Genomic DNA, 13,216 nt, shown 5'->3' with positions numbered 1-13,216 from the left:
CCATGGCCACTGTACACATTCCAGACCTTTGAAGAATTGGGTCCTTATCCCGACAGAGAGACTCAATGAGTGCATCAGCCTCTTCCATCCTCCCATACATCACTAAGGCAATGCTGATGGCGAGACCACGCAGGATCTTCTCATGCTGGGTTTCCTGGGCATAGCCAACCATGTCCTCAATAGCCTGGGCATTTTTAGAGCCCAACATAACCAAACCTAGGGCCAGGCCAGCTGCTTCTCCTGTCACAGCATCATCCTGGTAAAGGTTGGTTTTTAGCAAATCATAAACATCCTGGTGTGCAGTTCCCATGGCAGTCAAACCAAGGCCCAGGCTGCCTCCATGCCAAACGATATCATTGCTGGCATTCTTGAGCTGATTCAGCAGGTAATCAATTATGTTGCCACCATGATTGGCATGGATGAGCCCTAGTGCATAGAGCCCCCCGCCTTCCTGGTAGGCTGACCCTGGAGACGTGTCTTTGGGAAGATAGGTTGCCATTAACTGCAATGCTTCCTTCTCATGACCCTTATGAATTACACCCAAACTGGCTGTAGCAGTAAATTTATCCCAGTTAGTGGCTCTGGCCAACCATTCCAAGTTATCTCTAAGAAACTGGTCACTGGTAGTCCCACAGTGCATGAAAGAGTTTGCTATGACAGTTGCTGTGTGGCATACTGAATTCCGTACTGCATCCTTTGTGTTTTTTTAGAATCATGAGGTCTGTGTTATTATTCTGTATTAGAAATTGCAGATGTAACTCTATAGCCATTTCACCACTTAAAATTTTAATCATTTTCAAAGTCTGGTCCTTGAGCTCTGGACTCTGCACATCTGGTGTCTTTCCAGCAAGTGTATGGCCTGTCTTGTCTTCTGTCTCCATCATCTCACTGTCTTTCTCAGAACCTGGAACAGTGCCTGTGTTGGTGGAGCCAGGCACAGAGGCAGTGGGGGTGCCCACAGTTCCAAGATGCTGGATCACGGAGGACAGAATCTGCTGGCTGGCACTTTCATACAAATCAAAGCAGATCTGATAGGCCATGAGGAGGTTGTCTTCCTTCACCAGTTTTTCTAAGATGTCACTCACAGCTTGAGGATCATCTAAGAATATTAAGCACTGACAAACATTGATGAAATCAGGTTTCTCCAAGTTCATGTAGATTTTAACTAGGACTCCCAGTACTTTGTTCTGGAACTATTTATTCTGCATTAAAGACATGCAGAGCTTGAGGCTATAAGCTAGCATTCCCAGGACATTATTTGATTCTAGTATGGTCTTCTCAAAGACATCTAGTCTTGTCTCCAAAGCGATGCCGATAGCCTGCTTATACTTGCGATCATCTAGACATCATTGGGACATTTTATTCATAATGCCTTCCAATCTCTGGTCAATTGGTTTTTTTCTCCTTCAGGCAAATCTGCATTTTCCACACACTGCTTGGCATAGTGATCAATGCATTTTGCTATAATAGTCTCCACATACTCAGAATTGTCATTGACATTGAAGAGATCACCTGCTCCAAGAGCATAATTCAGAGACTCCTCAAAAACTCCCAGGTGATAAAATACTTTAGATGGCACTAAGGCTGCAAACTTCTGACTCTGGAAACCATCTTCATACAAAACTTCTATTTTGTCTACAGACTCAGAAATTTCTGCCCAGAAGTCATTGACAACTGCATTCAATTTGTGTAGTGCAAACTCCTTACGCTGTGGTTCTTCTTCATCCAGAAGAGAAATAATTCCAGAGGCTGAGGTGATTATGACTGCGCCCTGCACTCACCAGTCTGCTGGCTCCTCAACCAGGCTGCGCTGCTTATTTGTCAGCCCAGGCCCCACTAGCTCCCCTGCGCCGCTGCGTTTCCCAGGAGCACTGCTCAGTCAGTCCGGGGAAATCTTGTAGACAATGAAATACAGAAAAAAAAAATGTATAGTTCATTTCTCTTAAAATTTGGCTTAAAAATAGAGAGTTGGAAATAGAAAATATCCTATCTCTCATAGAAGAGCACAGCCCTTCAATGTCTTTATTTTCTTTCCCCCAAAACTTTGGCTGACATGGAGCTTTGGTTCCTGCGGTTAAAGAGGTGATTCAGTCTTTCAGTGTTGCAATTCCAGATTTCCCAGATATAACTTGACTCATTCAACTAAATCTACTATGGTAATTATGAAGAGGATTAGTATAGATGTTCCTCCATTTCCCCTATAATTTTGTCCTGGTAAACCCCATTGTAGGTTGAAAATATCCCAGGTCAAAATGCAGTTAATATACCTAATTTACTCTATCATAACTTAGCAGCATAGTGCAGTAGACTTCAGAGGATCAGCAGTTTCCTCTCATAATCTTGTCATTGATGAGGGACAGTGGCAGCCACTGCCCTGCATTATGAGACAGGAGCATACTTAATACTACTAGCCTGGGAAAAGATCAAAATTGAAAATGTAAAGTGTGATTTCTACCAAATATTGCTTTTTGGATCACTGTAAAGCTGAAAAGTGGTTAAGTGGAACTGTCATGATTCAGAGATGATCTGTCAAACATGTCATAGATGTATTCTTTCAGCGGTGACTCAGAGTAAGTGTGTGTGTGGGGGGGGGAAGTGACCATTTCTAGTACATTTCCCATTAATTTCTACCCTTCAGGTCCTATCTCCCATTAATTTCTATCTCCTGCAGCTCTCCTATGACTATTTATCATGATATGTCAACTTGAATGGATTGAGAAACCTAGTAGATTAGTAAAGCATAGCACTGGGTGTGTCTGTGGATGACTAACATGTAGGCCAGAAATAGGAAGACCCATTCCAGACCTAGGTGGCACTGTCCAATAGGCTAGTTGCCAGGCTGGGATAAAAAGGGAAAGAATAAAGTCTGTCTGTTTTGAAGAGCTCTAATCTTCCCAAGCTGATGCACCCTTTTCTGCCTTTTCTCTTAGACATTGGCCTTCAGTTTCTTCAGCCTTCCAAAGAAGCCTGCACTAGTGTCTGCAGTGAGCTTCTAGGCCTTCAACTTTGGAGGGGTGCTGCATCTTGATCCCTCTTGTTTTAAGGTTTTCATCTTGTTGGACTGAGCAACTACTAGATCCTCCATCTCTTCATTACCCATAATGTTATCATGGACTCCCCTGCCCTTGATCCTGTAAGCCTACTTGACAAATCTTGATGAATAATTATACCTTTAAAAATTTGATCCCCTAACTAATCCATCACCCTTCTTTGACCCCAGGTGAATTTTTTTTCTTCTCAGAGAAAGGGATCAAAGACTATCACTATTATTGACTCTGTCCCCTTCTCTTTTGTGGTGGTAGAGATTAAAATATTTCCTCTACAAATAGTCTTCTCATTTTTCGCTTAATTCAATGTTTATTGCCTCAGTCAGAATATTTGAATGAAGAGGCAACACAGTGATTGGAGTGCACAAACCTCTGGGGTCACATGGTCCACTAATTTCTCTCCATGTAACCTAGGAGATGAACAAGCACATAGGAAGTGGTAAGAAGCACAAGCACCAGAGTGAATCTACCTGAATTTGAAGCTACGTTCTAACATCCACTAAAAAATGATGGCTCTATGCATCTTACTGTATACCTGTGAAATTGAAATACTCTTACCATGTAAATCACTGTGAAGATTAAAGGAAATAATGCAGGCCAAGGAATCAGCCCAGTGCCTGGACTTAATTAGTAACATTAAGCATTCACATTTGAGGCACCCATGACAAGTAGCAAAGCCATGGACAAGATAATGTACGGTGTTAGAGTGCCAAATGAGGGCAGGGAGTCACACGGATGTCTGGACACATTCTAAAAGTAGAAATCTTATGACAATGACTTCTGCAAGGTGTGATCCAAGGCAGGTGATTCTGTTTGTTGAACTCTGAAGGAAGATTTGGTAATGTCAAGAACTTTGCAGCACTTAGCAGATGCTATTGTTTTCCCTCTAGGGTGTAAAGATTTAGTGTAAATGAGGTAGTGATTTTCATTGTTGCCACCCTATTTAAGTATGATTAAGTTCCATATTAAAACCAAATTGGTTTGAAGAGGCACACATACACCATTTTATGACTTATTTAAGCTCCCAGGGGCACGCTGAGATGGTGATGGAGACTGGGCGTGGTGGCACACCCCTGTAATTCCCGAGCTTGGGAGGCTGAAAAGAGGAGAATCGCTACAAGTCCGATCTATGTAGTGAGACTGTAGACTCTGTATACCCTGTACTAACTACATAAAAAATAAGCTTTGTGCAAAGTGATAATCTCATTTTTGCTTAAAATATTAGGATGCCTCCAAATATATGGATACCAGATTAAAGGATCCATACATTTTTAGAGATTTAAATTTGGATCTTTATACTATAAATGCTGTTTAGATACAAATTACACCCACATACAATATCATTTCATATACTAGCAAAGTTGCATGAACCTAAAAATCCTTTATTAGTTACTGGGTTAAAAAGACATAACATTGCAAGATAGCAAGATCTCAATTAACACAACAAACACTAGAAATGACTCCTTACCAAGGAGATGATTGGAATACACAGTGAATGTTTAAATTTTTAGTAACATATTACCATTAATTCTCTCCAGATTACTCCCCCTTGCTTTGAGCACACTTACTTAATTGTTCCTGCTACTCTAGTGTAGTTCTAGAAGTCGCTCCTCTTGTTTTTATAAAATGTGATAAAACTATGGTGAATGCTTCTGCCAAGTGCCAGCCAACAAAAAGGGAAGCTTGTAAAAACACTGTGCCGTGGCCTCTCCATCTTTTTTATTGCATCTGGCACCAAAAGTTCTGTATCTTCCCCGCAGTCAAAATAACCACGACAGGTGGGTGTTTTGGATTGATTTAGGACATGGAGGTAGCCACCACAGTGCAGTTAAAGTCCCTCATGAAATAGAGGACTTCCAGAAGTGCTTCAGAAAGTTATATGAGTGATGGTGTTATTGGGTAGTCTGGCTCTAAAAGTGGCTTACCAACTAAATGTTACCAAGTTCTGGGAAGCTCATCTCTCCTTCTGGAATTAGATTCCAAGTTCTTCTCATATTGAACAAAGAATTGAACAAAATGGAAACAGAAAAGCAAAATTTATTCAGGAAAGCAAAAGTGAAGAGTTGGGGAGAAACTGGCTCTGTGGAGCAAGCATGGGCCTAGTAAAGGGAAAAAGGGTAAAAGCAAAGATAGAAGTACACTCTATCTGGGAGAGTAAGCTATTGTGGAAAGTGATATAAAGCACCACTTCTCATAACTGATTTTCCCTTTTATGGTCCAAATCTCACGGATACACATGAAACTTCTGCATAGGGGTCCTGACAGGCATTGCTAGGGTTCCAAGCTTTGGGCTGACATCAGTTCTAGGCTATTGTATTGAAAACCTGCTCAAGCTCTCCAGTGAAGTCTATGTGCAGAGCTGTGAGACCTGCTCTACTAATGTGTCTGGGATCTGTAATTAATAGGTCGCACCTACTTCCCCAGCCAGCTTTTGCCAAGTGCCTATAATCTCCTATCTCAATGGGGTGTTTTTGAAGTAGGAGGGAGTCTTTTGAATGGATGTGTCTTCTACTGTAATAAAATTTTAAATTAGCCTTCCATGTATTTTTAAAATCATATTTTATATGTAAAAAGGACCTGAGTTACAATAAAATACTATCTCTAAAGAAATATATGGCTTTGTTGCTTTCTTTGCTGATAATTGCAGGACTAAAACATTAATTTAAAATTTCCCACAAGTCTTACTTTCTTGTAGCTGTCACTCAAACACATATATTGGCCACATCACAGGGTGCATAAAGAAAACAGATCTCTTTAGTAGGCAGGGATAGTGTAAAGAAAGGATTCAAACAGCTCCTGATTCTGCCCTTTTTATTTCTAATTTTAGATCACATCCCTTAACTATAATTTTTCTTTAGAATTTTGTTGTTATCCCAACCATATACACTCATTGTGAACTTTATAGTCCTGGTAATTTAAATCTCTGAATTGAATTCATCCTTTAGTAAAATAGGTATCTCTTAATTGTAAGAATAGCTTGTATGTAAATAACTGAGGGATGATTTTATCATATACATGCCCTTGACTTTTTAGAAACATACGTAAAATAGTTCTACAATTATAATTTATGATTATGATAATGATTTTAAAAATTCTAAACACTGTGGCTGTATTTTTCAGATTATAGTATATATCTATTTTTATCATTTAAACTTCTGGTAAAACATCTCTGCATTATTAAATTTAAGAATAAAAAGATAGGGGCTGGGGAGATGGCTTAGTGGAATAAGTGCTTCCCTGGCAAGTGCAAGGGCCTGAGTTCAATCCCCAGTTCTGCCTAAATAAATAAATAAATAAAGTTAGTTAAAAAAAAAAAGAATAAAAAGATAGAGTGTTCTTGTTCTTCAGAGCTTGCCTTCAGTGGTTCCTTATTACTTTCTAATTCCCAGGATTTGAAATCACTGCCATGTCTTCTGAAGAAGGGAAGCTGTTCGTTGGTAGGCTCAGTTTCATTATGGATGAGAAGGCACCAGAAGACCATTTCAGCAGCTTTGGGCCTGTTTCTGAGGTGGTTGTTATCAAGGACTGGAAATACAGTGATCTTGGGGTTTCAGCTTCACCACCTTTACCAATCCAGAGCATGCCTCAGATGCCACGAGAGCCATGAATGGAGAGTCCCTGGATGGTCCGCCAGATCCGTGTGGACCAAGCAGGCAAATCTGCCTGGGGCATCAGAGGAGGGGGTGCCTTTGGGGCCCATGGATGTGGTTGCAGCTACTCTAGAGGGGGTGGGGACCAAGGCTATGGGAATGACAGGTATGACAGTCAACCTGGAGGATATGGATATGGTTATGGGTATTCCAGAGACTATAGTGGCAGAAGCCAGGGTGGTTATGATTGATACGCAGGAGGGAATTACAGAGACAATTATGACAACTGAGAGGCTTGTAGACAAGATCTACCCAAGGAATAACATCTCTTATCTAGGTTCAGCCTTCCAAATCACCGTATAAAGATTTTTGAAGCCACACTGAAACTTGATTATTTTTTATTTTTTAACTAAGCTCTCAAAGTATCTTGTTAAAAACCTTTTAGAGGGCTGGGGAGATGGCTCAGTAGAATAAGTGCTTGCCTGGCAAGCATAAGGGCCTGGGTTCAATCTCTGGTTCAGTAAAAAATAAAAATAAATAAAACAAAACCTCCCCCACAAAACTCCACCTGTTAGAAAGCTCTGTGTTATTTTAATTTCCCCTCATTTAAAGTCACATTTCTGAGACATTTGTACACTATGGGGGCTTTTCCTTACACAAGTTTTTAGTTTGGACTCTCAGGATCATTGTGCTTCTGGAGCACAAAAAAATTGTGCCAGACTGATTTTTTTTTTTTTTGTGTATCTAGGTTATTTTTAAAACATGTACATAATTCTTTATCATGAATAGAAGAATTTTTGAATGTACCTATAAGCAGTCTGCATTAAGAATATGATTGCCTAGAGTGTTTTTTTAATTGAAGATCTACCATCATGATTATAAGAGCTTCTTGAAAATGTTTGTGAATGTCATTTTTTTTTAATACTGAAAGAAAAAATATTCTTTCGTGTCTCATGTGTTTGGAATGTCCTTCAGAACTGATTAAAATGTTCTGAAACCTGACCACACACACAAAAAGCATTAAAAACAAAAAAACAAAAAACCTGAGATAAGTTAATACCATCAACATGGATGTAAGTCTTAGAAAATGCTCTTACCATTTATCTAAATGGCATTAAATACAATTTTGAACTGATTTTAACCTTAAATGCTGTACAGGGCTGGCATGGAGTGGGTTTCAACTCAAAAAATAACTCTTTTGTTGTGGAAAACAACTAGAAAATCATATTCTAGGACGCTAGAGATTTTACTCTATTGACAAAGCCTCAATTACTTTTTTTTTATTTTAAAGACAATAATAATAAAAACGATACGGAATTTCAAAACAAGATGATAGAAAATTAACGATGGTTATTATATTGTATATTGTTCTCTTCAAAGTAGTTGCACTGATTACCAGTTATGGGAATGAAAGATTGATCAGGCAATATAGGAACTGATTTCTATTTTAACCTCCCCGGTGCTTGAACACAAAATAACTGGTTAAGTAGCTGGAGGAGAAACCCCCAAGGTTGTGACAACCCTGCTCCCCACTACCCGCCTGGTCCGTGCAATCCACCAGGGCACTTCCCCCAGCGTTGTTCCCTGAAGGCCCTAAGTTCTAGAAGTCTCACGAGAGCAGCCCGGGCTCACGGCTGCACGCCCCACCCCAGAATGCACTGCGGACCATAAAGTGCGCGCGCAGCCTCACTGCCGGACATTCGCGGGAAATTTTCAAAAAAGTCAAAACCAAACAAAAAGCCTGTACGAGGCCAAGCCAAATTTTCAAGCCACAGAGACCGGGCGGTGGCTTCCTTCCCGCCACAGCCTAAACTGCTGAACCAGCTTTGAGGAGGACCACCCGGTAAGAGAGAGGCCGCAGGACGAAAGGAAGACAGGAACTTCTCTCAGACATCTGGCCCGCGCGTCTGCTGGGGTGCTGGAGGTATGTGGGGGTGTGTGTGTGTGTGTGTGTGTGGCGAGGCAGGGGGTGGGGGGAATGGGGCAGAGGTGGAAGACTCGCGAGACTGTCAGTCCTGCGTCTGAAGGTGCGAGAGCGGGGTCCTGCTGGGTGTGGGGTCAGCGGAGAGAGATGGTGAGGGTGTGGGCGGGCCAGTCCGCGGAGGGGCGGGGCCTGAGCGTGCTGACCCGCTGGGGGCGTGGGCCCGGGGACGGCACAACCGCTGAGCCGAGTGGTGCACGGCGGGACGAGCCCGCGTTTGGGTCTGCAGTGGGCTCTTTCCGGAAGGATCTCCCTCATAGAGCGGAGGGAGCAAGGAGTTGACGTTTTGAGTTTTTTATTGTTGTTGTTTATTGAGCGCAGGCCGCTATATCTTAAGTGGAGAAAAGGTGATTTTTTTTTTTTTTTTTTTTTTTTTGCGTTGGATCTCTGGCCTCATGAAAAGCTTTTCCCTTTTAACCCGTCACTCTGCGGCTGGCCGGATCCTTCCCAATTAGAGGAACCCGGGACGCCCCTGCTGGCTAGCACAGGACAGAGGAGAGTGAGTGATGTGCAGCTGTCTTCCCAAACTCTGAGTTCTAGTTTTCAAAGCCCTTGAGAAATATTTTTAGTGTAGTTTGTTGGCTTGCTCTTTTACATGCTTTAGGTAGGTGCGTTACAACTGTGAATCTTAATTCCGTGATCCTGTTATATATAGGCTCTTTCCCCCGAGCTGGGAAAAGATTACGAAGTCTTGAAAAGTGGTAAGTTTGAGATACAGTCTTAAAAAAAAGGGCAAAAGAATTTTCCAGCAAAGTTTTTTTTTTTTTTTTTCTACTCCTAGTGAACCTTCTTGTTTTTTAGTTTCCCGAGTGCTGGGATTACAGGCTCACACCACCACGCCTAGTCTCAATTACTGTGTACCCCCAACAGCATACCGGGGATGGAACCCTGGTCGCTGAGTCTGCCTAAGCAGGCGCTTTAATCCTCTGAGCTATCTGGCTGGCCGCAGCAAAGGTTTTTGTTCTGATCTGAAACATTTAGAAAGCTCTTGGGCTCTTCATGGTTTCAGTCTAAATTGTTTACCACTTAATGCAGCTAAAACTGTAATATGATTAACTGGCATTTATCACATAGAATGCATTTGGGTCACCAAACTTCAGCTGTTTATGAATGTCACATATTTTTGTGAATAGACCTTGCAGAACATTTTCTCATTACCTTCCTCAAGGAGAAGGAAAGAAAGGCATGTGTTGGGATCATTCATCACATGGGCTGGCTTAGATAGAGCTTGTTCACTCTGACTTTCTCCATTATACTTGATGTTTCAAAATACTCGTATATATTAGTCTGTCAGAGTTCTCTATGGTCTCTCCCTCCAGAGTAAAAGTTATATCCTACATCTATAGTTGGGCTTACTATGTTTTTGTATATGATAGATTTGAATTCATTTTTTATTCTGTCACACACAGTTTCTTGAAAGGAATTGGCTAAGACCACAGAAAAGAAGGGTAAATTATTGCTATTTTTTGTTCTGTCTTTTTAAAGTATTTATTGGCTGGGTGTGCAAGCTAAATGGCTGTATGTATGTGAAATTGTGCATGTATATTTAAAAAATAAATGCTATCTCTAACTAGTTCCATATTTCAGCAAGTAGCTCCAGTAACAATTACACAAGTTTTGCATTTATGAAAATCAGCTATAGAAAGGCCATGTTGGACAGTGGAAAGTTAGATTGATTAAGCCACAGAGAGACCCAGAGGAGGAATATCACATGAGTGTTGGCTCTAATTGGTAGTGGTAGAGCCTAAAATCAGGTTGTAATCCAGCATGAAATGATTTTTAAAATTTTTATTTTGGTCTAAGGGATATGGATATTCTTTCTTTATGGGTCTTAAATGACTAACATTTTAATATGAAAGAACACCTATAGGGGAGGTATATTGAGTTTTCAGTAAAAAAAGCAGTAAAAGTGGTGAAGGAAAAACAATTCATAGAACAGTACAAATCTTGAGCATTTTATTGTTTTTTTTAAAATAAGCATTACCACCACCACCACCACCACCACCATCACCATCATCATCATCATTACCACCACCACCACCATCATCATCATCATCATCATCATCATCATCATCTGGACTTGGTTTAGAAAAGGCCTTGCAAAATTGGCCATTTTGTTAGGCTCCTTGCAACTCTCTTGGGCATAGAGAAATCATTTCCCTGTTAAGAACTGTTATAGAGCCAGGTGTGATGGCACATGCCTGTAAGCTCAGCCCTGGGGAGGCTGAGGCAGAGGATCACCAAGAGTTTGAGGCCATCCTGGACTACATAGTGAGTTCAGGCCCAGCCTAAATTACATAGAGAGATCTGTCATAGGAGTGCATCTATTGGTTTTTGTTGCTACAGCAAAATACCTATGTGAGGTACTGTTTATAGCAAAATTATTTAGCTCACAGTTATGGTAAGTGCATGATGCCATCATTTAGCTCTAGTGAAGCACATCTGGCCACCTCACAGCTTGGTAGGTAATATGACAGGAGTATGTGCAAGAGAGAGAGACCACATGACAAGGCAAGAAGTAAGACATTCAGGAGCCAGGATCTCTCTTTTTTCATAATAACCTATACTTATGGGAGCTACCTAGAGTCCTGCAAGGACAATATTAATTCCTTCTGAGGACACTGCCACCTGTGACCTAATTCCCTCCCACTAGGCCTCATCTCTTAAAAGTTTCACCTCTTCAACACCATTGTACTGGGGAGTATGGTCCCAGCATATAACCTCAGGGAGAGCAAAACAGCAAATCTACAGTATTTCTCAATAATGCAGTCCTCACACTTTCCTCTAGTTAGAATAAGGTAGGGTTCATACTTCTCTGTTTTCTAGATAAGTGATTGTCTTGGTTACTTTTCTCTCATTGCTGGGGGAAAAAACCCAATTTTGTGACATCCAAACTTAAGGAAGGAAAGGTTTATTTAGCTCAAGGTTTGTAGAGGTTTCAGTCCATGATCACTTGGCTTCAAGGCAGGGTGGCATGGTACAGGGGCAATAATAGTCCAAGGTGGCAAAAGAGCAAAAGCAGCAAGAACACAAGGTAGGAGAGCAAGCCTTTCTCTCCTTTATATGGGGGGGGGGGTTGTAGCACTCACACAACCTCCATGCTGTCCTCTTGCACAGGTGCAGGATGGATACAAAGTAAGGATCCTGGCCCCCTGCTGAGTCATAAATTAATCTTCTAAACTTCTCAAGTGGATACAGTGTATAAACCATAAAACAGTGATTTTTTTTCCCCCACAAGTTTAGTGAATTTTGGTAATTGTCCTATGATGACCACAGTCAGTTAAAATATTTGCATCACTTTAACAACTTGCAGATGTAAACTTATAATCAAACTTGGCTCCCACACTTAGCCCCAGGCAACCATTGATTTGATTTCTGTCTCCATAGATTTCCCCTTTAGATATTTTGTAAACTGACTTACAGTGTAGGTGCTGTCTAGATCTGGTTTCTTTCACTTAGCATAATTTTTTTTGAGATTCATGTATTCAGTGACATGTATCATTTGTTTGTTTCTGGTTTTTCCTGGTGTTTCATTTTGTGCATCACTTTTTGTTTATCAGTTAGTGGACATTTAGTTTGCTTTCATTTTTTGGCTGTATTGAATAATACTGCTGTAAACAGTTGTGTACAAGCCTTTGGACATGTGTTTTTGTTTTTCTTGGAGTGGAATTGCTGATTTGTGTACTAAGTTTAGCTTTTAAAGAATCTACTGAACTGTTTTCCAGTGTGGCTGTCTGTAATCATTCCTCACTCCCTCCAGCAATGTAAGGAGGACGTGGGGGTTGACTTTTCCACATGCTAACACTTGTTATATCTTTATTATACCTGTCCTAGTTATGATGTGGTATCACATTGGGTTTTTACTTTGGATTTTTTGTTGACTAAAGGTATTAAACAAATATTCCTATTTATTAGCCATTCCTGTCTTTTTTGAAGTATCTATTTAAATCTTTTGTCCATTTTTTGGACTAATGTGTTTGTTTTATTGTGTTAGATTGTAAGCATTCTTTGCATATTCTAGATACAGTCTATTATGTTTGTAAATAAGTTCTCTAAAGTCTGTTATGTGTCTTTTCATTTTTTTCATGTTAAAAAGGTTTTGGAAGCTTAGTTTATCTTTTTTCTTTTTTTTTTTTTTTTTTTTTTTCTGTTTTGGGTTGTAGTTAAAGTCTGCCATCAATTTCTTCCTCTTACTCCTCAACCTGCTTTCCATGGTACTTCACTGTTTCTAACTTCCAAAGGCCTGGAAAGGGACAAACAAAATATAAAGCCCAATTCATCACTTTGCAAAAGCCTGATACATTCTTAACCAAAACTTGTCTTTTGTCCCATGGAAGTGGCAGAATGCTTACTTTTACTTTCATAACTCTCTCTTATACACACACACACACACACACAGAATTCAAGATAGGATTTTTTTTTTTTAAACAAGTTCTCACTATGTAGTTCAGGCTGGTCCTGAACTCACTATGTACCCAAGACCTGAGTGACCTGCCTGCCACAGCCTCCTGAGTGCTGGGATTATAGGTATGTACTACCACACCCAGCCAAGTTAGACCTTTTTTAAAAAAATATAAAATTGGAGCCAGCCAAATAGC

General features: G+C 40.5%; 1 protein-coding gene and 2 pseudogenes across 1 annotated transcript in view; 2 read left to right on the top strand and 1 right to left on the bottom strand.

Moving 5' to 3' along the window:
- The window catches only part of LOC101561351, an 11,982-nt pseudogene extending 7,666 nt beyond the window's left edge, over positions 1-4,316 (bottom strand).
- Positions 4,317-6,453: 2,137 nt separating this feature from the next.
- On the top strand, positions 6,454-6,927 carry LOC101575656 (annotated as a pseudogene).
- A 1,393-nt stretch (positions 6,928-8,320) lies between these two features.
- Positions 8,321-13,216, top strand: part of Fancc (Fanconi anemia complementation group C) — a 292,800-nt gene continuing 287,904 nt past the window's right edge. Inside the window, exon 1 of the mRNA XM_004643797.2 lies at positions 8,321-8,480. The gene's annotated coding sequence lies outside the window, so the exon portion shown is untranslated. The remainder of the gene's footprint in view (positions 8,481-13,216) is intronic.

The sequence above is a fragment of the Octodon degus genome, unplaced genomic scaffold, assembly GCF_000260255.1.
Source record: "Octodon degus isolate 3935 unplaced genomic scaffold, OctDeg1.0 scaffold00184, whole genome shotgun sequence".
Taxonomy (NCBI): Eukaryota; Metazoa; Chordata; class Mammalia; order Rodentia; family Octodontidae; genus Octodon; species Octodon degus.
Note: the sequence above shows the minus strand (reverse complement) of the source record. Positions and strands in the feature narration are given on the sequence as shown.